Here is a 24,090-nt window from a genome sequence, read left to right on the forward strand (position 1 = left end):
TAACTGGTGGGACACAGGGCCACAGGATGCTGGGGAAGCTGCAGAGACTTTAAAAAGAGATCAGACCAATACAGAGGGTAGGAATACTGATTGCTATTCAAACATGGTATACATACTATATGCAGAGAGGCATGGCTGTTCGTGAGCACGGCTGAGGCAGCTGGGACCTCTGCAGTGAGATCCCTTGCTGGGATGCTCCTCTTTCCTCACAGTTTTGAAGGAGCCTCAGCAACGCCCAAGGGTGCTGGATCATGGTGCCTGGTCATTCAAACTCCATTTCACCTGTGCTATGGCCCCGGTGACAGGTCGGTGCTCACAGTCCATACTGCCAGGCTCTCAGGAGGGCTGGCAAATTTGCCAGTATTCCCACCAGCCTGAAATTCTCTTCTGAAAAACAGTGACCAAGAGGCAGCACACCCTGCCCAAGCTGATAGAAGACCCACACACTCTATAAACCAGGAGCTCCGCACGCACTAATAGCTCTGCTGGGAGATTTACAGGCAGCTGAATCCCATTACAGCCTCCCACCCCAGCAATGCCTGTGGTCTGATTAGGAGAAGCTGGGTTACCTGTGGGACAATCCCCTCTCACAGACCACAACGTGCTGCTCCGTGTGGGTAGGGGTGGGCTGGGTAGCCCTGGCTGGGGGGTGATGGGTACGGTATGTGCATGGGTGCATCTACGTGCACGGCAGTAGTTCAACGTGTGATAGATGCAGCGCATGTGTACATGTAAAATCTCAGCCTCTGCGTGTGTGTCTGCATGAGCAGGCTCCGTGCAGGGCAGGTAGTAAGCTGAACGTTATAAATCCTACAAGGAGCTCACACAATTGATGTTTTTCATGAGACGTAATTTATAGACCTCTCCCTTGATGTTTTAGGAGAGTGTAAATATAGGAAAGCAGCCCATAACTTAAGGCAGGGATGTGCTAATTAAATGTGCAAAAGGAATGCTAATTAGGAGACAGTGAGCAGGAAGGGCACAGACATGGTGCAGTCCCAGGCAGCCTCCCTGAGTCCCTCCATCCTGCCCTGGAGATGCGGTCACTGCCTGGGGGGGTGGGGGGAGACCAAGGCCAGTTCCCAGCAGGGCTGCTCCGGTCCTGCTCAGGCGCAATGAGGAGGTGATGGGATGCAAGGCACAGCCGCAGAGCCTGCCAGAGATGGCCAGGCAGGTTGGCATGGAGGAAACTTCTCTCTGTGAATAATAACAGCCCAGGGAATACCATAGCCAGAGCCCAATGACTGTCTCATCAGGGAAGTTTAAAGCCAAACCCATCACTGGAAGTTCAGCATTTTCCTCAGTAGCTCCATTTCCAAAGCATTCCTTCTACATCCAAGTTCTGGAGAGCCCAAAGCTTTGGAAGTGCTCAGGTTTGCTGGAGTTGTGCTTATCCATAGCTATCCCAAGAAATAAGTCATTCTACCAAAGCCTCATACAGATCCCCCAGGCCTCATCCTGAGCAGCTCTAGGTGGAACTCAGCAGGCATCTCCGGGAGCTTTGAATAAGAGGACGTTTCTAGCTGAAATACTGACGAATTCTCACTGTAAAAAGAAAGCAGGACTCTTTTCCAGATGTTGCAAGACACCTGCCCCGAGTCACCCAGCTGGCTCATGATAAACACTGCAGATTTCAGGCCCCCCTGGTGCCATCCCACCTCCCAGACCCGTCCTCACTAGCCAAAGTCACAGCAGCACAGGATGTGACACCAGCCCCACTTCAGGGCAAAACCTGTGGCCCTCCTGCTCCTCCTGAAAGCAAGGGACACCTCCCCCCTGCAACTGCACCTTGCAAGGAGAGAAAGTCCGTTTGGGGAAGTGAAGCAGGGAACGCTGTGGTCCATCCTCCGCCTTCACGCTCCCTTCGCAGCCCCAAAAGGGCAGATGTGGAAAATGGGTCCCTCCCTTAGGGCCATGGGGACTGTGTCACTGTGAGTAAGTCACAAGCCCCCTGAGCCGCACCAGCTTCATCCCTACTGGCTGCTGCGGAATGCTGAAGAGCTGGTGCAGTTTGTCATGGTGGGAAGCAAAAGGGGGTGGACGGAGGGAGTCCCCAGGCACTGGGCTCACAGCTGGCCTCAAAACAGTGTCACCTGAGGCAGGGCATCGCTGAGCTCTGTCCCAGGGGAGCGGCTGTCCAAGGGGCAGGGCTGACAAAATGAGGATGGATGATACCAGCCACAACCCAAAACATCTTCCCAGCCTGGCCCCTCCTGCTCCGAGTTTTCTCGAGTCAGCTAGAATTTATTCCTTTATTCTGGACAAATGGCCCTGGGGGCTTTTCCTTTGTTACGTGCTGGGAGTTTGTCCCAGTGGAAGGCAATTAGCGCTGGTGGCTGCTCATCCCTACAGCAGTGCGAGGAGGAGTCAACATCCACTCCAGCAGAGAGAAGAGATGCGAGGCCAGAGCAGGCACCACGGCCGTCCCCGGGCTGGTCCTGGCTTATTAAAAGATGGAAGCACAGAGCTGCGTCAGCGCCCGGCCGCCTACTGATTGCACCAGGCTCCCCGTCCTCTGACTAATTACCAAATGAAGCTGGCGATGGCGAGGGGTCCACTTGCTGAGCTGTGAGAGCTGATTGCAGCCTGGCTCTGTTAACATAAAGGGAATAAATGACAGAGGGAGCAGCAATTTCCTGGGATTTCAGAAATGCTATTTTTCCTTCTATTACAATGTGCGAACAACGGTCAAGTGTCTCACTTCTCCATCCACAGGCCTCCCAAATGAAAGGGATTACAAGTGTATCATTAATATCACAGTGACCTGGCAGCAAGTCGACAGATTTAATTTGGTGACAAGATGAGTGGCACCAGTATTCTCCCATCTCCCCAGAAAATGAAAAATAAGTTCTGCCTGCTACTAGTAAATATTGCTGGTAAGTGAATAAAAATTCAAAAGGGAAAAAGCAATTTTCCTTCTGCTCATATTGTGCTTAGTTCTCAATACACTTCATGCAAGAGGCTCCCCTGGCTGATGGATTCCTCCTAGATTATATCATGCCTTTAAATTTATATGCCCCAGCTCTTTAAAAGACTGTTTGCCAAGGCCTTTGCATTCCGTGTTAGTCTGGTAACTGCTGACATTTGAAAGATGCCATCGAAGACAAATCCAGAATGTTTTTTTAAGTAAGAAAAGGAGACAGACCTAGCAAGTAGTGGGAGATTAAAGATTTAGTCAACAGCTGAAATCAAAGTTTTCATGAAGTGGTAATGTCAGAAAAAGTTTACAAGGCCTAATAGAGGGCTCGAGTGTCATGAAACCCCAAATTAAGTTTGGTTTCTTTCCTCCTAGAACTTGACGTGAATTTTTCAGGGCTCTGGCTTCTCTGAAACAGCAGAGCTGCAACCCAACATGAGCCTGGTGAGAGCTGGCAAAGGCAGCGGCTCTGCCGGCAGCAACGGTAGCAGTAGCGGTAGCGGTGGGGAGGAAGCCTGCTTTGAGCTCAGATCCACATTCCTCCAATGAACAAAGGAAAGTCCCATATGTGGCCACCGAATTTGTGTTAATTATCTGCTTAGAAAAGCTCTTATCTGCCATCAAAGACTGGAAAGGCAGAGCAAATTGTCAGTGTGCCTCATGCTTTGAGTTAAAGTCTTTGTAGCCCAAGGCATTGCTGCAGTCCTACAAACCATCCTTGGTGGTAGTCATCTCTGGTGTGGGGCTCCAGCGCTGACATCAGGTTATGCTTCACGCCAAGAGTTTTTATGTTAAAGGATGGAGACAACAAAGTGGGACTCTCCAGCACCTCCCACCACCTCCGCTGAGCCTGTAGGGCTCAGCAGGCAGAAAGCAGGGGCAGCATCCTCGCGCTGCCACCGAGGGACGGTGGACATCCCCTGGCACAGCTCACATGGCTTTGTGGACAGGGCAACGACACGAGACTCAACACATGGGAGAAATGCCGGGTAAATGCACATGCTGGTCTTGGTGGGCCAAGGGAATGGGCCGGCTGGCAATGAAAGGTAGGGGTGGTCGTCCATCCTCAGGTCTGCTGAGGGGAGCTGGGCTGAGCCTGCCCTCACGGATGGTGATGTGGACAGTGGAGGCACTGGGGTGGTGATGCATGGACAAGCAGCTGGGGAATGGATGTGGCCCTGAGTCTGCTGTGCCTGTTCCCGACAGTGGGTGATGTCCAGTCTAGACTGCCCCTCCGATACCCCCCTGCTGTGGGTCAGCCCCATCACCATCACCAAGGGAGAGCTCTGCCTCACCTCCTGCACAGACCATCTCCACATGTGCATCCCCGTTCCTTGGAAGCACCAGCATTTCACCCACCTCCTTAATCCACAGACCATGGTCTTCACCCACCCACCCCAACTACGGCCAAGAGAAACCCAAACACTGAGTCATTCCTCATGACCCTTCCTGGTCACCTCCCCCTCCAAGCCCATCCCATCCAACTCACTTGCCCCACAGCAAGAGAGAGTCAGTAGGGGGATGAAAGTCAATGATCAGCACCCGGTGGTGCGCTGTCACAAGGCTGCCATACAACTGTCCCCCTGTACCGGCATGTCGCAGAAAAGAGGAATTCAATTCTGTGTCTTCACCTTCTCTTCATTTAATAAAAATACATTAAATATAAATCAGGAGCTTTTCACACCTGTGATCTCCACACTGAAAATTGCTACCAGGAGGTACACTTCTAATCCTTAACTAAAAACCTCATTAGCAGCAGTGCTTAATTACTGTTGCTCCCCTGCCTTGGCTTGGACTGTCCAATGGAAAATGTGAAAGCTTTTTCTACTTAAGATGAATGAATCCGCTCCAAAAACTACAATTTAAGGAGTAATTCCAAGTTTGAGTAATGCCTGTATCTCCATAACAATTTGACCATTTTCAGTTAAACTTTGCAAGAAACTTCTAATTAGCTTCCAGAGCACGCTCATCAGTCTTCAGAGCAATGCAACCGGGTGAAAAGCTAAAACCAGGCCCTCCGTGGAAAGCTCTCTTATGGTGAAGGCATGTGACACTGGTGCTGCAATATATTCTACTGCCTGGCATCTATGGGGCAGGACAGTGGATGTCATGGTGAAAACTGGTGTGACACAATATCCTAAACATAAGGACACCAGACCCCGTCACTGGATCTGTCTGCCCAACCAAGAAGGTCTGATCCCTGCAAAGCCAGGTCCCACCTGAACCCCTGGCGTGAGTCCTACACTTCCCACGGCACATCCTCTTCTCTGGAGGGGAACATCTGCCCTTCATGCACGGTGGTACTTGCCTCTGATGTGCGCTATGCTCTCCCGTGGGGCTGCCTCTCATGAAGGCAGTCATAGCTTTCCTCCCACCCTCCTGCACCCATCCCCACCAGGTAACGGATTCACACTCGTTATCACCATCTTGGGTCTTTATTTAAAAGCAAAAGATCAAGAGAAAGGTTCATTGCCAGCATGGAGAGATTAGTGCTGCCACGCTCTAAGCAAAAGCATGAGGCAAGCAGTACGCTCCCGCATAACAGGTGCTGTGAATTGGGTTTAATTTCTGTATTAATTTATTCTCATTTATTTCAGAAGAGAAATAATTGTATTACTTGGCCAGAGGGTCACAGGACAGCAAACCCGTGTCTGCCATGGCCATGAGACAGCAGTGGCACTGACGAGCGGCGCCTGATCCTAACCGCTTTTAACAAAGCTATTACTTTTAAAACTCAGCCAGCCCATTCGTGTAATTCCTTATTATGCTCAAAGAGCTGACACTGTAAACACTTCCAGGCTTGGATGATGTCCACTGAGGGCTGCTGCCTACTCAACGCTTGTCTTCCTCAATTATTGGAAGGGAGAGGAAAAATTTGGTGTGAGCAGCTTGCCCTCCCCGCCTTCCCCAGACCCCTGGCATCAGAGCCTCCATGCCCTGGGACCTTCAAAGCCGTGATTTACTGCAAGCTGTGGAAGTTTATTCATCACCTGTCTTCCAGCCCCTTGAATCACTTGTTTCCAGGGGATCATTTTCCTCTGCTCAGTCTGTGATATTTAAACCAGTGACAGCATTCATTGCAGACATGGAGATTGAGCCAAAGGGGGCACTTGGACAGATGCAGCTCTTGGAGCACATGCAGCTCTTGGAGGCAGGAGGAATTGCTCTTGGGACACACACAATCGCTTCAGCCCCAGCATCAGTACCATGGCAGTCATGAGCAGTGCAAGGTGGTGCCTGAAGGCTAGATCAGCCATGTGGGAGAATAACTGTGAAAGAAAGGGATGGAGATGCTGGACTGCTTGTGCTTTAGCATCAGAGAGACCTGGCCCTGCATAAGAGATGGGCTTTTGTCACTTGGAATCCTGGGAGAGGGACAGAGGCAGAAAACACATGGGACAGCCAGGTCAGGGCTGCAGAACAGAAGTAACCCCGTGAGCCATGCACCCAAGAGAAGCCAGCTCCCACAGAACCCTACAGGATGGGTGCCCTTGACCAAACACATGCCAAGCCCAGAGGACCGCTCACTCCAGTGAAGGCAGAACCAGAGCACAAGGTGGAAACAAGCCCCAGCCACATCAGGGTTAGCAATGGGGGGTTTCCACAGAGGATTTCAGAAGTTCTGAGACTCCAGCCCTGGCTGCATGCTGGACCCCTGGCAGTCTGGAGGGAAGATGATGTGCCAGGCTCGTACAGAATTAGATGGCCTCCTGCTGGTACCCACAGCCCCTGAACCTCTTCTGCTGGCACCCACAGCCCCTGAACCTCTTCTGCTGGCCTCATGGCATGGACGGTGCTGGCCCTGCCACATCAAAGGCAGTGCTGTGCAGCCCAGCATGGCTGAGGCTGATCAAGTCGAACTCCTGACAAGTGATTCCTGGTGCTGCCTAGTCATTTCCCTGCCAGCGACACCAACCCTCCTCCCCCCAGTTCCTTTGGGCCAGTGAAACAGAGCTCCCCGTTGCCATTTCTTTCTTTCTGCAGCTGGGTAATTGCCAGCGACACTTTTAAAATCACTTTGGGGAGGTTTGATGAAACAAACTAGATGGAAATCAAATTTCAAGTAACTGGTAGGAAATTGAAAAGAAAAATGTTTATGGAACAATTTTCTTTGCTTCCTCGAATGGTGGAAATTGTTACTGTCACTCATAAATTATTAATTTCAATTTGCTGGGTTCCCTTTTCAGGGTTGCAGGCTCTCGATGAGCAGGGGCTCTCGCTGGAGGCATGCCCCAGAAGTTCTCCAGCTTGCTACAGATGGGTAGCAACTCTCCCCAGCACCAAGATGGGGTGTCTTTGCTTTTTGGAGGGGTCAGTCCTTCCACATCAGTCCTGAGGGGGATTTTACCTGGCCACTCTGATACAGTCGGTCCTGGGAAATACAAACAACATGTATTTACGGCAAAAATATATACAAGGTGGGAACAGGTTGGTGGTCTTCGGACCTGTAGTGATTGGAAATCCACCTCTAGAGTGGTTAAATTGGCTGGGAGGTACCCAGCAGGAGGATGGTAGGGGAAGTAATTACCAGAGTGAAAGTGGCTCATGAAGTCCCGTAATTACTGTATTTGTAGAATTACTAGAAATGGAGCTAGAAAGGACTCTGGAGAAGCAGGTGGAGCCAAGCTCCCCCACAGCACTGTGGCAGACTGAAGGACCCACAGCCAGAAGTGGCTTGCCTGGTGTTACAGAACAGCTCCAGCAGGGTGGGGAATTGCAAGCAGAATTGAGCAGGAAGGGGAAAACATTGGCAGAAAAATGGGAGTAAAACCAGGGACTTTTTCTTAGAGGGAAAGAGCCATAATTCCATAATCAAGTAAAAGGACATGTTTGGCCAGACGCCCATCCTCTTCAGTGATGGAGGCAGCTATTAGAAATAATAATAAAAAAAAAGCAATATATAACAAAATGGAGTGTAGAGGGGAAATAGATAACCATTGATTTTGAATTAGAAGTTATGAAGTACAGAAAATTGATATGAGAAGCCACACTCATCAGTTAAAAATGCATGACTTGGTGAATGAATGACAGTGAGAAGGCAATTGGAATGCTCTGTGAATAAAAAAAAAAAAAGTAGTACAGAAGTTTTCTTAACAGAGATGACTGAACTCTTGATAGGGCACAAATGCAATGAATGTTTCTGGGCTGTCTTTGTGTCTGTATCACAGGAGAATGCTGAACTCATCGGCATTTTGAAGGTCAAGGACGATGTTAGACGGCACCACATGGGGATATGTGACACAATGGGCAGGTCTGGAGAAGGTTGCTCGGGAACATCCCTGGTAAATCTTGGACCACTAGGGAAGCTGGAACAGACCATCACAAAGGAGATGGCAGGCTGGGTGAGTCTGCCTCTGAGCATCACACATGGGCAAAGCCAAGGGAAAGTAATACCGGCATCAGTTGAAAGGAAGCTGGAGAATTAATGCCAATCAATAAGGTTTTATGGAAAACGGGTCTTGTCAGCCTTCATTTCATTCACAGAGGAGATTACCTGTGTGGTTGATAAAAGTAACTGAATAGATGTGATAATGATTCTACGATATACTTCAGCTTGGGGAAGGCGCCTGACTTAGTGCTGCATGGCTGATTAAAAACGAGCACTCGACTGCGTCAGAGAGAAACACGTGAGACAAACCGAGCCTGGGGTAAGAGCCCAGGCAGCAGTCACTGACGGGAAGCTGTCATTAAATCCGTGTTTCTCATAATGTTTTGTAGCAGGAGGCTTACAGTACTCAGTATTTTCATCAACGATTTGAACATACATATTAAAAACTCATTCATAAAAAATTTGTGGCTGATGCAAAGAATGGTGAGATTGACAAAATCACGCCAGGCTCTCATCGGGGTTGGGGAGAGGCTGGGATCACTTTCCCTTTTCACAGCTGGACCCTTTCCCTTAAGTGTTGTGTTACAGCCCAGTGCTTGTCAAAGAGCCCTTCAGGTCTGCACAGGGGGCTTTGCAGGACACCCGTGGGTCACTGTGAGCATGCGGGACCCCCTGTGCAGTTCTTGTGTGGGCTGGGGGATAGGTGGGGAGGGCAGTGGTTTCACCTCTGAGCATGGTAGAGGCAAAACTGATGTGCAGACTGGAGGCCAGTCAGTGATTCAATGGATGAGGAAATGAGGGGTATGAAAGAGCTCAACACATTTATCTTGACAAATAAGAAATCTGCAGGCTGGCAATCACCCCACATAAGCACCTTCCTGTGGACAATACTTTGTGCTGGAAAGAGCTTTAACTAGCAGAGAAATGTCCTAGTGAGTGGGGAAGGGAAGCAGGTGCCTTCCATAGGTCTCCACATCTCCTGGACCCGGGATGCTGTCCTAGGGGTGCTTGAGCTGAAGGCAAGTGACATGTTTCTGTAGAAGGGCTGAGTGGGTGAGACGAGAGTGGCTGTGACATGCTGGAGACTGGAGACCAGGAAGCCTCAAGGATCCTTGCTTGAACTCATGTGCCACTGCCTCTTCCTTGCTCAGAGCACCTTACTTCCAAGGCTCCTTGCCTATTAGCAAAGCTTCACCACTCCCCCAGGATAAACTCCCCGGGGAAACCTTCATATCCCTTAAAGAAAGGATCTTTCACCACAGAGTAGAGGCCAAAGTCTTGTCATTCATATTTACATTTTTCTCCAAGAAAGCAAGAGATCTTGTGCAGTGACCTACACTCGGGCAAATCTACCAGCAAATCTACCATCTGGGCAGTCTCCTTGTTCGCTTGCTGAGGGCAAGTGGCAGCTGCAGCAGAGCAGAGGGCTTGTTGCCCTATCCTCGTGGACGGGCTGCCCCTGTACTTAGAGTGGGTCTGCAGGTGGGGACATGTCTCCAGAGCCTGCTGCACCCCAGCTGTCACCAGAAACCTCCATCCATAAAATGCGTTCATCAGAGTTCAGCAAAACTTAAGTGTTCCCATTGCTGGATGTGGCATCAGTGAGAAATCACCTCTGGAGCCAGACTGCAACCCAGGGTTAGATGGGATCAGGGATCCATCGGGTCAAAAGCAAGACCTGGAGGGAATGGTCTGGAGAGCTTGGGAGCAGCAGGACCTCTGGGACCACCACAGCTCTCTGCAAGCCACTCAGTGTTCTGAAGGCACATCACATGGGACAGAAGTTTGACTAACAGGGGGGCAGGAGAAACAGCCTGAGGGAGGTGATGGGGGGCAGGATATGTGCATCTGGGAACAGCTCTCCTCACAGCTGGGGTGATGCTGGAGAAGACCCATGTAGAGCAAAGCTTGAGCAAGGAGTAGGGTACACCTCAGGGGTCCCATAACAGGACACCAGCCTGCGTACCCCTGTGTTCTGCATGCCCTGCCCTTCCCTGGCCTTCTGAGCCCTCCTCTGCTCCCAGAGCCCTACTGGAATAACCCCAGAGTCCTTCTGGACTAGCTTGGGCCACCACCACAGCAAAGAGACACTGGTAGGTGTCCCTGTCACCAGGCAGGCCACAGGGACAGTCCATCAGGCAGTGCGGCATCCCAGCTTTTGCTTGTGCTCCTGGCAAGGAGGGCACAGGGAGCTTTCCACCTCTTGTGACTGGCACTTCCCATCTGCTGGGTCAGTCCCAGGCTGGGTCAAGACCAAAATTCATTTGGGCTGAGAACATGAGCTTGCGACTGAAAACAGCTCCAGATGGAGACGACAAACAGAATTTACCTGAAAACCTGGAAAACAATCTCTCCATTACGGACAGGGCACACCGGTGGTCTTTGTTCAGAGTGAATCAAATGCACTCACCAAATATTTGCAGAAAGCGCTGCTATCAGAGCACTTTCTATCTTTTTAGCTCCCAGCAGCCTTATCTCCCATAGCAAACAACGAGCATTCAGAAAAATAACCGCTGCAGCCTCCTTCAGACAGCAGCACCATGGTGCAACAAGTCTCCCTGCTCTTCAGGGTCCCAGCTTTCCCAGCAAAGGTGGGAGGGTGGTGCAGGAGGCTGGTCCCCACCTCCCCATGGAGCAGCATCTTCAGCAGCATCCATGCTGGAGGTCTGCCCAGGGCCATCTCTAGATTTTGCTCGACAGATCTTGCCACTCCTTCCAGCAGTATCACACCACCCAGGGATTTAAACCTAGTGCTGCTTGCAAGCAGCAACCTCTCCAGGTGTCCTACTCTGGCCATGGAGCTTGAGCTCCCCTAAGCCCTTTGGGGACGTTCCAGCCATGTAAACTGAGGCACACTGATGGGGTGGGTGAGGTGTGTGGCCTTTAGAGAACCATACTCAGAAAACAAGGTCCCGTGGCAAGAGCACCAGCCATGAAGGAAACTGCATGTGATGCCCCTCCATGGTCAGATAGCAAATGCATATAGTTGAAAATTTCAGTTTGTGCTGATGTTGTGGTTTAAACCAGGCTAAAGGAGTCACTGAAAGAAAGCAGCCGTGTTGAACTCCTCCTGGAGAACATCAGGCTGAGGCAGGAGCCTGGAGCAGCTCAGCTGTGAAGAGAGGCTGGACAGGCTGAGCCTGCTGCTTTGGAGAAGGAGCAGGCAAGAGGGGCACAACAATGTGATAAGTGATCTAGAAAAGAGCAATTGTCAGCATCTGTTCTATCTGCCCCCTAATCCAAGGACACCCAGTGAAACTCGAAAGCAGCAGCTCCTGTGGGGAGAGGCAATACCTTCTTGCAGGAGGCACCTGTGGGCCTCCCCAGTACCAGAAGACACTTTGGTCTTGGAATTTAGCGAGTCTGAAGGGGGTCTTGTAAATTTACACAGATAACAAGATCATTCACGTGCGGCTGAGCACAGCAGCGATTCTGGCAGAGACACTTTGCCTGGTGCCTTGGAGGAATCCAGTCTCTAGCACTCAGAAACCAGAATTATCCCACACATGCAACACCTGGTGCTGCACCTTCTACTGCAGCATCTGATGGTGCCCCCATCAGCACTGGAGCCTGGCAAGTCCATGCTCTGATGCATGCAGGGACCTGCAGTCACCACACTGACCATCTCTGTACAGCATCTGTAGCATGACCAGGGCAAAGGGCGTCCTGCGTGCCATGGAGCCCACCAAACCTGCCTCTGGGTCAAGGCTCACACTGGATTTTGGGTCAAAGGCTCCAGCCAGCCAGCGGGTTTGAGAGCAGAGACTTGGACGTGAATGACGGGACTTGCCATGTGGCACCAGAGATAAGCCCACTGGTAGACAGCTTCTGCATAATGGTCTGCTCACAGCCAAGCCCAGTAGCTCCTAGTAAGGCCCCTCCAGCCCTGCAGCAGGACCACATGCTCCAACCTTCCTCAGAGTGTCTGCATCACACATGAGCACTTTCTGCCCTCTGACTGATCCCCATCCCGGCAGCAGGATGGCTCCTGCCCTAGGAAGGTCCATTTAATGGAGCACTCCCTATCCTACTGCTTCTCACTACTCCCTCCATCGCTCAGAAAATGCCACTGAGATACAAAAGTGTTTCTAGACATCAGGGCTCTGCAGAAAGCTGCCAACAAGTGCCCCTTATTAATTAATCACCTGCCAGGCTGCCTTCCTAACATGCATGTGGAGAACAGGCACTGTCAAGCTGATCCCTCCCAGAAACACAGCCTGGCATTGCGGGTGATGTGGGTGACGACTCCCTGGATCCACTCACATCCCACCCACAGGCACTGAGTCTCTGAGGTTTGTTCCAGGCTGGCCAGGAGAAGCAGGAGGAGCACATAACTGTCAGCAGCAGCTCCCAAGCGCTGGATCCCGAGCACTGCAGTGATTGCTCGCAGACCGTGACAAACAAGTCAATAAACTCAAATTAAATTACAAAGCTGTAACAAACAGCTGGGTCAGTGCCTCCTCTCACAGGCACTGGGCAGGTTAATGGAGGTTCCCATCTCCGAGCCCTGCGGCAAGGAGACCTGCCACCAACTGGCATTACCTTTCAGGAAGCAAGCACCACAGGCTGGAGGACAGGGCACTGAAATTCCCTTCAGGCTTCTGAGGAACAGAGATGGCATTTGCAGGAGGAGGATGCTCAAAGCCTTGGTATGCAGAGCAGGCTGGAGCTAGAAAGCACCTAGAGCCATTATAAAGCCCCCTGCCAGGGCTGACCACAGACGGGGTGGTGGAAAGGGCTCGGGCACTCCAGAAAAAGGGATGGAGAGTGGTCACCCTCCTTCTTCATTCCCATCTCACCCACAGACAGCAGGGACCCTTGGGTAAAACACTTCTTTTATAAGAAAATGGCACTTTGTTGCTTCACCTGGACTATCTTTGGGTTAAGGATTTGTTATTCTGGTCACTCCTGGCCAAAAATGTTTGTTCTTGGTCCTGACTGATCTCATTTCTCCCTGCTAGCATTAAGTCCTCCAGCAGCAGTGTCCAGATGGCTGCTGGTGATGTCTAATTCCCCGAGTTGGTCTGTGCCCAAGGTTATATTTGCGCCTGCTGACATCCAGTTTGAGATGTTCCTGAGCCCATCAGGACTCCTGGGGAGCAGCTGACCTGTGTACGAGCAGCCCCAGCTCTAAGGCAGTTTCCCAGCCAGGTTGGACTGTGACAACCCAGAAGTCTCCAGCCCTGCTGGTGACCCCTTCGTGCCATGGTCTGGACCCATTGCTGTGTCCAATCCCATGGAACAAAATACTCATTTCATCACTCTGCCAGCCTGCAGTTATGGCTCCCAGGGTCAGGTTCATTGAACACTTCAGGACCCTTGGCCCCTCTACCTCCCATATGTGTTCCTCCCACTCCTTCCCTGCCTCCAGCTCAGCTCCACCATCCACCATGATCTTCAGCATCTCTGCCGAATGTCAGTCCTATTTTTGTCCTCCTGCACCGTCCCCCTTTCTCACTCCCTTCTGCTCCTTGTCTCTCATGTAGTTCTGGAGCGGTACTTAGACCATTCAATGTCAGTAACCATGCTGGCCAGGCAGGTCACAGGTACCCCAGTGGAGTTAATCCAGCACCACCAGAAGCTGTTGAGACCTTGCACACTCACACGCTGTACAACCTGCTCTCTCAGGTGGCAGCTCAGACTCTCTTGGACTGCTGGTAGGTTTTATTTCCCAGTTTAGTAGCACCTAATGAACATGTCTAGTTCTGCTCCCAGGTGTAACCTCATTGCCTGCTGCACAGTGATTTACATGCTAATGCATGGGCACATACATATGTACCTGACTGCCTACCACCTAGCTTTGACAGTCAGGCATTTTGCTTGCTTCTCCTTATTTCAAGAACAAGGACAGGAATCTGCTCCCAGGGCTGGGGCCAGGTCAGGCTACTTCATTTTGCTTCAAAATGCTTTGCATTTGAAGCTGCAAAGGCCAAGCCATGAATGCATCACACCTCTGCACCATGGGCCTCATGCACCCTCCTCAGCACCGTGTGAATAATTCATCACATGCACCAGTCCTCCTCTCTTTCTGTTCTCGAATTAGCCATGAGCAGATTGCGGCTTTCTCAAATGAATTTGTTACTTGGAGCCATTCCTGTGAACAATTCTTAGGCTGTAGCTCATTTGCAAGCAGTAAACAGCTACAAACATGAATGCCGCTTCACTGGTCCCACACTTGCTCCAGCTCCGAGGCTGCAGTGGAGGGATGTCTTGCTTTCCCACCCATAGGATGCCGTCCCAGGAGGCGCTGCTCCTGCCCCTTGGGCTCAGAGCAGTGCCGGGGAATAGCAGAGATGAGCATCCCCCACAGTAACACTCTGCTTTCAGTGGAAGGATCGCAGGCAGTGTAAAACCACTAATGAGACTCTGAACACCATACCAGCTTCACAAGCCTTCTCAGCCCGCTCCCAGACAGGCACAGTCAAGGAACGAGCATTTATGGGCAAGGAATGAGGTGCCAGTGCAACCTGCAGGGTGTAGAGCGGTGGGAGGAGATGCCCAGAGGTGCAGCTCAGCGGTGCCTTGTCTGGGAAGTGCCTAAACCCAGCAGATGTCATGAGAGACCTCGAGTAGAAGCGGGGCTTTGTTTTTTCCTATGTATCAAATAGCAGCAACCGCACCTTTTGCAGAAGTTTGGGGAACAGGAATATCCACTCGCTCATCTGTGTCACTCACGTCTTTTGACAAGCAGGCTTTGCTGAGCACACCTGAGTCCCATGCAATGGTGCCCGACTGCACGACTGCAGAGAGGAGGTGACGCTGCTCCAGAAAGCTGCAGAGAGGCTCCCAGGCTGTGTCCAGATCGCTGCTGAGCGTGCTGTGTGGCTACACACCCTCTGCTCCACCAGTCGGTGCTAAAATTAATCTTTTCTTAATACAACATGTTTTCTTTATGACTCACTAAAGGAGCAAAAAAACCCAACATCATAATAATGCACTAACCTGTATATTTATTTCCGATATCTGACCTATCAGGCAACTGCTGAATTACTTCCCTAATTAGTTTTCCCATTCGTGAAGGAAGGATATGACCTTCCCCTCCAGAGAGGAACATACAAATGAGAAACCATTTCTTGAAGGCAATACCATGAAAGCAGCAGTCATATCAAGGATAAACAGGGATACAAAGTTCTGCTATTATAGCAGAAATAAAAACATTTTCCTCAAGACTTAAGAGATTTTCTCCATTTCTAAAATGAGGGGGGGTGGGGAAGTGATATGAATATAGCCTGCTCTTCCTCCCAGTCCAGGCTGTGGAAATCAGCATGGTCAAGAGGGAGTATTTGACTACAACTTCTTTCATTAATGTGGTTATTAACTCCAAAGAAATCCCCACATCTAACGGCCCACTCATCCCTTCCTGCTTGCAGAAGCTGTTCAGGCTTGGCTGAGTGGCATGGCCTTGCCAACACTAGCAGTTGTCCTCAACACAACAGCCACCCTCCTGCTGCTTCTGGCCATGCCACTTACATCAGTGGTTGCTGTGGCTGACCTCCAGGGACAACCAGAAAAAGCTCTTCAGGACAAGGAGTGACCCACACTGCTTTTCCCTTCCTCAGCATTGAATGTCTTGCCTTCCAGGCCTGCTTGAGCATCCACATCTCATGTCACCTGGTCTTCCACTCTGCAGGCAGGCTGAAGCATCTCTTGTGCATGAGTGAGACCTGGGTGAGATCATTCCCTGGGTGGCTGCACCAGCAGAGGTACCGCATGTTACAAGGAAGCACTTCTTCTACCGCTTCCCTTCAACCATCCTCCTACGAGACATTATTTTGCGCAGGGTAGCAAAGCACTGTAGTGGGAATGGCTGTGCACCTGGGCTTAGATTCACCTTTCCAAGGGCCTGCAAAGATGCAGAGACACTTTGGTGGGAGGATGTGCTCCAGAGAAAGCCCCACACTCAGAGAAGTTAAATAAATTCATGTCTGCTCTCATCTCCTGCCCAAACACATGCTCAGGCATGCCTACGTGTCTGGTGTGTATCATGTCATGTTATGTGTCTTCCATGTCAGGAGCAAAAGCACTGAGAGATCTGTCTCTGGGGCATCCTGCAGGTCCGCAGGAGATGAGGACCGTCTTCTATTTGGTAGCCATCATAGCAATGGTGCCAGGGCCCATCCCAGCTTCCCCAGGCTCCCTTAGTCCCCTGGCTCAGTACCACCCACCTCAGGACCTTTCCTCACTCCCTTGCCCATTGTGCCCTGGCACTGGGACATGTCCTTGCTGAAGGACCAGGATCCCATACGTGAGACCAACACCCCAAAAGCTGCCATGTCCCCGTTCCTCCTCCTGTCCAGCAATGTGCACGCGCGCCCTCAGGGTCTGCCAGAAGTAGGGGGCTCGATGGATTCTCTGCACAGCTCTGCAAGAACCAATACACTAGGTGTGGGCTGAGTGCGGAGGGCACAGACTGGGCATCTGCAACCAAACTGGGAGCAGCGGGGGAGCAGATGGGCATCTGCAGCGTGATGGAGGATGGCTGGGCAGGCAACACAGAGTGGAGATGCAGAGGAGCTGGCCCAGCTCTGATCTGCACAGCTCTCTGTGCTCTCTGCTTTCACAAGCTTTGACATCACTCCTGGAGAGCTTTTTATTAAGGTGTAAATAAAACCATCCCTGCAGCCTAGAGACACTGCTGTTTTGATACCACCTTTGAACCTTTCCTAGTGGCATGGCCTGGTAGCCCCCATTTCTGTTGGGAAGATATCGCACAGACTGGAACATGTTCCAAGCGCTGTAATTGCCCAATAAAACCATGTTTCTTCACCATCCAGTTGAATTAGTGTCTGCAATATGTTTGAAAGCTTTATAGCCCAGTTAATTGTAAGGCAGTAACAGGAAGGGGCATTATGGCTTTAGAGAACACAAGTTGCATCTGTATTTAATGATATTAAACCATAAGAAGCCTCCGTTCGAATGAAGCGATGAGTGCTGTAGTGCCTATAAAAGCTACGATCTCCATGTTCAGAAGAGACGCTGAGCCAGGGTGCAGCAGGAGCAGGGACACTGGTGCCTGGGACAAGGACGTCACGCAGCTCCTGTGACCATTCCCGGTGTGTGCAGCCGAGAGCACGCATCCCTGTGCCCCAGCGACCAGCCAGGCAATGCTGCACCACCTGCCCGTTCCAGCAGCCTGTTTCACACACAGCCCCCCAGCCAAAGGTGCCCCACATCACTTTGGAGGGCAGCACCACCACCACCCTCATCCTGGCCATTAGACAGCTCCCACTGCCCTGCCCATCCAGGGAACTAGGACCTGGAACCTGCCCATCCAGAGGTATCCTCTCATGGGCTGGTGTGGATGGAGAAGCTGCTCTGGGAGTGGGAACCAAGGCAGGAGTATTCATGAGTGAGATGTGTGTTCTTTGCTTTCCTTAGGAGGACACAGATTTGGAGCTGGGGAGGGTCCAGGGCAGCGGGGCACTGAGAGCAGCCCACGGTGTGTCTCATGGGCTCAGCAAGGTTCAATGCCTGCAGATGGTGTTTCTTGGAAACTTCTCTTTTCTCCAGTCATGTTTCAGCCAAAACCAGGAGGATCTGCAGTAACCCCTGGATAGGCTGAGGATCCCAGCTGGGGATGAAGAAACATCTTCTGGAACCAGCATCAGAAGACATGAGGGTATTGAGGGGCAGGGGCTGCACAGCATGTCCCCATACCTCAAATGCTGTTTGGAGAAACATCTGGACTTGTTCTTGTGCTGGCAGGAGGGGATTTCAGCTGCGTCATGGATCCTCTTGTCATGGACCCCGGTCCCAGGGAGTTCAGCTCACCAGGCAGGACCATGGACCCAACACAGCTCCTGATGACAAGGACAGGGGCAGGTGCGGCAGAAGGACCTACAAAGCAAGGCAAGTTGGTTGTTGATGGCAGGCAAGCTGTGGCAACTTCATTGGGTCTTCACACCCTATCTTACCCTTTGGTACGTCCCTGGGGGTATGCACCTATCAGTCCAGCCACTGTGCACCTCAGTGCTTGTCCACACAGCAGCATCACCAGGGCAGGAGGGCCTGGAAGGGCTCAGGACCAGTGGTGGCCATGGACAGAAGGCTACAGCCCCATGGCAAAGCACAGAAGAGAAATCCAAGGACACAGTGAAGGTCCTGGCCAGAGGCACTTCTTTCCAAGCAAGAGGAGAGCAATCCTGCTCCTTTAGATGCTCAACCATCCCTGGAGCAAACATGAGGCCACAGACACCAGCAGGTTGCTGTGGTGGGACAACAGCTCCCAGAGACCCATACCTGCTGACAGGGGCTGTTTGTGACAAGCCTGGCATGCCTGGCACGAACCATGAGCTTTCCTCCAGCGGGGCTTCAACAAGCAGAGGACCAAGAGCCAAGGTCAGGCCAAGAGCACTGCCTACATGGAAACTCATGAAAGCCCCAGCATCTGCAAAACAAAAGCATTGGCCCCTTTCTTTGGGGGCAAAGGGTGAGTATTCAGCACCTGCATAAATGAGTGACATGCCAGCGACAAGCCTGGAACTCCGTCAGCTTTTGTGTTTGCAGGTATGCCGGCTCTGGAGATTAATTCAACATGCAGGCAGGGAAGCGAGGTGCCAATGAGTTCATTTAGAATTAGATACGCAATCAATGGAAAATTAATACAATTAAGTTTCAAATTGTCATTTAATAAAACACCTTTTTGCAAGAGGAATATTAAGTGGACATAAATGCTGAGACGCTGTTCAAACGTGCTGCTCTCAGCCAGGGAGGCGTTTGTGCCTGGGAAGTGTGCATAGACCCCCCCCCTCCACCACCGTAATGTGTTAGACAGAGTCTAATTATATATTTATAGTTTACAGAAGTTTCAGCTAATTGCATGATGCCTCTCAGAAGCCTGCTGCAAGTCCTTGCTTGCTGTTAATGGGGCATTGGTTATTACTGAATTACCCGTAGCTGTGTTTCAGAGAACATTTAGCGGATCTGCCGAGGAGCACAAGCCTCAAATCTCCTCGCCTGACATGTTAACTGCGTGCAGGGACATTTCCACTTACAGCGCAGCCAGAAAATGGAATGGAAAAGACCCCGATTGCTGATGTATGTCATGGATTTTGAGAGAAAACTGCTCTGATTTTCCAAAGCAATGTGCCCAGAGCTTGGCCATGACAGGACGGTGATGGGACACCACAAAGTGCTACGTGACCCATTCCCAGAGGGTTTCCTTGGGCCACAGGAATTATTTTGGGTGAGTAGGCACCATGAGGGATGTGCAGGAGGAGACTGGAGGTGCACAGGGGCATGTGGCTTCAAGGGGATGAGGACAGGGGTGCAGGCAAGGGAAGGGGATGTGGAGGAGTGGCCATGGCCCCAGCAGTCCCCACGCACCCCAGACCCACAGGGTTTAGCTCAGAATATCTCTCAGTCTCTCCTACTGCTGACCTCAAAGCACTGATGCAGCAGGGCAGAGACCCAAGGCTCCCTGACAGCTCTCCGGTAGAAGATTGACAGCTACACCGAATCTGACAGATCTGTAATTGAGCTGTTCATGCTCTTTTTTTTTTATTTTTTTATTTTATTTCTGATCTGACTCATCCTAGCGTCTGATTCCACAGCTGGCTCTTCCCTGTGTGCTGCCCTGCTCATCCACACACCTGTCTCTTACCAGCACAGGTCTCCCAAAGCAAGGACTTCTGCACTGCAGGCAGGTCACCTTGCGAATTTGCAGGACATCTCCCAGGGTAAGGCAGGTTTTTCCAGCCACTCCACCCTTCCTGCAGCTCTTTTCTGATGGTCTTCCACTTTGTCAACACCTGTGCCGAGGTGGGGACGCCATGCTTTGCTGGAGGATACAGTCACCAGCTTGTTAGAGCTGAGTACGGCTGCGCATGGCAATGGACTTTGCATGAAGCTGGACAGTTGCATAGTGAGGAAGTGAAATTAATGAACTTTTTTTTTTTTTGAGTGATGTCAAATAATTGCTTGCTTGCAAAAATGCGGTATTGAATATTGCTTGCACAGCCTGCATGTGGCCCTGAGCTGGCAAGAAGGCACCTCAAAGGGTATGTGAGTGGCAGAATAAGCCCACACGGGTCCTGGCAGAGGGGGATCGGCACTGTAACGCATTCAGCATTTCTAAGTGATTCAAAGCCCTGCTTGGACCTCTTCTGTGCATCGCACCCCTCGGCCCCAGTGCATGCCATGCCACCCAGCCGGGACCTGGGCCCTCAGCACCTTCCAGAAGGGCAATAAAAATAGAAACTGAGACTCAAGGAAACATCGCCGTCGCTGTGGGTTTATTGTACAAATCCCAGAAAGAGTTGCAGATAAACATGTTATTAGGTTAAATAAAAATAAAATGCATTCTAGAAAGTGGTTTGGAATTTATCGCATAATTAGGCTATTAATTTAATGGTCTTTATTATTTGGGTTGGAAATTCACATGGGTCCTCATCACATCCCTTTTATTGAACAACAAGCTCATCATACACAGTCATTATGCATTTTCATAAACATTTGATGAACAATAACTGTGAGAAACGTAAAATACTGGGTTTGTCCTTCAACTGTAATGACCATATGGAGATGCGTTTTGCATTGGAGTCAGCAGTTGCGGTACATCCTCGTTAATAACAGCTCTTGCTATTTTTACTGTTTACAGCACAAATGCAGCCCTTTATGGGGGGGAAGAAGGATTTAATCTGCAGGGTCTTTGCAATGATTTGTAAGAGAGATGCCATGCCCACATTCCTCTGTGATTCAGTACGAGCTATAATTACTCAGTATTCTGGACAGCTCTGCTACAAGATGTCAATTTATGTGTAATCGGGGTGAACGCAGCAGCTGAGGACGTCTCAGGCCTCTCCCCCTGCACGCACACATGCACGGTTTCCTTAGGTTTGCAAAGAAAATATTTTACAAGGTGATGGAGTGAGGTCTGAGCCTGGAAGCAAGGGTGCTGGAGGGCTGGTGAGCGAGCAAGCAGGTGGCCTTGTTGGTGGCCCAGGCATCCTTGACACAAGTTGCTGGGTTGCATGGACGTCTCGTTCTGCTTGTGCTCACCAGGATGGGGTCTGAGCCTCCCCTCACTCCAGCTGCCCTGTGTTTATTCTTGTTCCTTGGCTGCCATGCAAAGGATCCTGCTCCTGCGCTGGTGAGGACGGAAGGCTTGGTTATGGTGGATGGTCAGCACAGCAAGGCTGATGCACCTGCAGGGTGCTCTGGGGTGGCTGTCAGCCGTAGGGGTGATGGCTGGCTCTGGTCCCTGCTGGCAGCAGGCTCAGCTCAGGGTTGCACCAGGCTGAGCAGACTCACACATAGCTGCCAAACCCAGTGCCCAGGGGCCGCCAGCCGGGGGTCCCTCCTGGCTTCTCCGTTCCCCTGCTGTGGTTCAGCTGCTGCAGCCCCAGGAGGTCCCAGCTGTGCGCAAAGACCAGGCCAGGGACACTGCTGGGCTGCCTGTAGCATCCTCCCCTTGGGCTAGATTTTACCACAAGCCTGAAGTGCAGAGCTGGGAGACTTCACCAGCCAGTTCCTATGGCAGCAGTGCTTGGACCTACTACCTGCAGAAGCACTTGTAGAGAGAAAAGAGACCCCTCAAACTACAGCCATCCCTCCAAGGGGCTTTTCTCCATGGCCCAGAGCATCCCATGGCCTGATACAGAGCAGCTTCATCTAGAAGACAAGCGGTTCTGCACAGGGGACAAGTTTGGACCAAATTTCTCCATTCCCTTCCGAGTCTGAGGAGGGATGCGGTTTGCACTAGAGCTGTTCCGTGAAGCTAAGGAGTCAGGAGGGCAACAGAAATCACGGCAAAATGTGCCACAGCCTGTCCCCTCCCCCAAAAAATTCCCAGCTGTCCTGCCCAAAGGAGGCCTGGGAGCAGAGAATCATCCAGCAGGAGCACCAGGCTGCAGCAGGAGCAGGTAGGAGAGCCTGCAGAATCCAGAGATGGGTGTCCCAGGGCTTGGATGCATCTGGATCACTGTGCAAAGCATTAATAAAGTTTCTCCCAGGGCAGGACACAGGTTCAGACACAATACTTCCCCTTCAGTGCCAAGTCCCAGGCTGGTGTCGGTCCCACATGGATTTATGGCTCCCTGCACTCGTAAATGTCAGCACCGCTGGTGATGGATGCAGGAGCTGGGATGCGCTCCCCCCCCAACTTCGGAGATTTCTTTATTTTTTTCTGATCTTTTACAACAGCCATAAACCAGCTGCTGATTAGTGACGGGTCTTAAAACTTTAGGCAAAAGCTGTTGAAATCAGCTTTAAGTGCTAAGCTTCTCCGAAAGCTGAGCAGCTTAGCGTTTCCCTTTTGAGGTCACATCTGTGACGTGTGACCCTCTGAGCTGCCACCATTGCAATGGCAGGTCTGGGCAGACCTTGCAGCTCCCCGGGTCAGGGAGTTGTCCTCCCTGGGGGCACAAGCAGCAGATGTCCTCAAACAGGGTCATGCCTGTGGCCCCAAGTCCCGCGTTGCCCTGACCATGCCAGATGAAGAGCAGAGCCTGCTCTCCTCTGAACCTGGGGAGAGCTGTGAGGGGCAGGACAAGGTGTGGTGATGGGCATCGCCACCTCTCCCAGCAGGGCAGAGTACCCTCCAAGGCATAGCCCTGGCTGGCTGATCCCCATGGGGGCTGGCTGTTCCTCCCCAGCCCAGATCTGGTGGTCTCAGATCATGGGCAGCACCAACCAGGACATAGTGAGGAAGGTGGGGCTGGGAGGAGCTTCCCATCAGGACACTCCTCACTGCCCCGAGGACATGGCAGGACTAGTGGTGGCATTTCTCCCACCATGTTTCCTCATGATTTCATTGAGCATCATTGACTGCAGAGGCCACAACTTCAACTTCTGTTGGTGCAGAACATGGCTTCACATTTTGGGTTAGGAAATTGTCTTCTGGTGCCTGACTCCTCACCATCCCTGGATTCCTTTTGTCTTCCAACCCCTGAGTGGTGTCCTTGTCCTCCATCGTAGCCTCTGTTCACCAGTGTTTACCTTTTGCTGCCTGCTAGCATGAGGCTGCACCCACAGCCTTGGCAACCACAGCACCTTCAGACTTGTCACGGTTTGTGCACCTCTGCTTCCTTGGCTCAAAGGGTTTTGCAGAATATATAGTCCCTTTTCCCGCACTATGTTGTTAAAGGTAGCAGATTGTGGTGGCTCGACCTTGGCTGGAGGCCAGGTGCCCACCAAAACCGCTTATCGTTCCCCTTCTCAGCTGGGCAGGAGAGAGAAAATAGAATGAAAGTCTCACGGGTCAAGATGAGGATGGGGAGATCACTCAACAACTGCCATCTCAGGCAGAACAGTCTCGACTCAGGAGAATTAGTTAAATTTTATTACTGGTCAAAATCAGAGTAGGATAATGAGAAATAAAACCAAATCTTAAAACACTTTCCCCCCACCCCTACCTTCTTCCCAGGCTCAACTTCACTTCTTATTTTCTCTGCCTCCCCCCGCCCCACCCCACCCGCTGCAGGGGATGGGGAATGGGGGTTGTGGTCGGTCCATCACACATTGTCTCTGCTGCTCCTTCCTCCTCACACTCCTCCCCTGCTCCAGCGTGGGGTCCTCCCTGGGCTGCGAGTGGGGATCTGCTCCACCATGGACCTCCATGGGCCAAGGGACACAGCCTGCCTCACTATGGTCTTCATCATGGGCTGCTGGGGAATCTCCAGCACCTGGAGCACCTCCTGCCCTGCTCCTGCCCTGACCTGGGGGGCTGCAGGGCTGTTGCTCTCACAGAGCCTCACTCCTCTCTCTGCTTCCATCTGTTGCGCTGGTTTTTTCCCCTTCTTAAATGTGTTACCCCAGAGGTGATACCACCGTCACTGACGGGCTCAGCCTCAGCCAGTGGTGGGTCCATCCTGGAGCCAGCTGGCATAGGATTTATAAGACATGG

At 51.4% G+C, this 24,090-nt stretch overlaps 1 protein-coding gene across 1 annotated transcript in view; it reads left to right on the top strand.

The window, feature by feature from the left end:
• The window catches only part of LOC308062990 (uncharacterized protein), a gene marked incomplete at its 5' end in the record, with an annotated part of 59,490 nt that extends 36,789 nt beyond the window's left edge, over nucleotides 1–22,701 (top strand). The window contains one exon of the mRNA XM_080385348.1: nucleotides 1–22,701. This exon is cut by the window's left edge and continues 34,494 nt beyond it.
• Nucleotides 22,702–24,090: the final 1,389 nt, after the last annotated feature.

This window comes from Falco punctatus (assembly GCF_963210335.1).
Source record: "Falco punctatus genome assembly, chromosome: 1".
NCBI lineage: Eukaryota > Metazoa > Chordata > Aves > Falconiformes > Falconidae > Falco > Falco punctatus.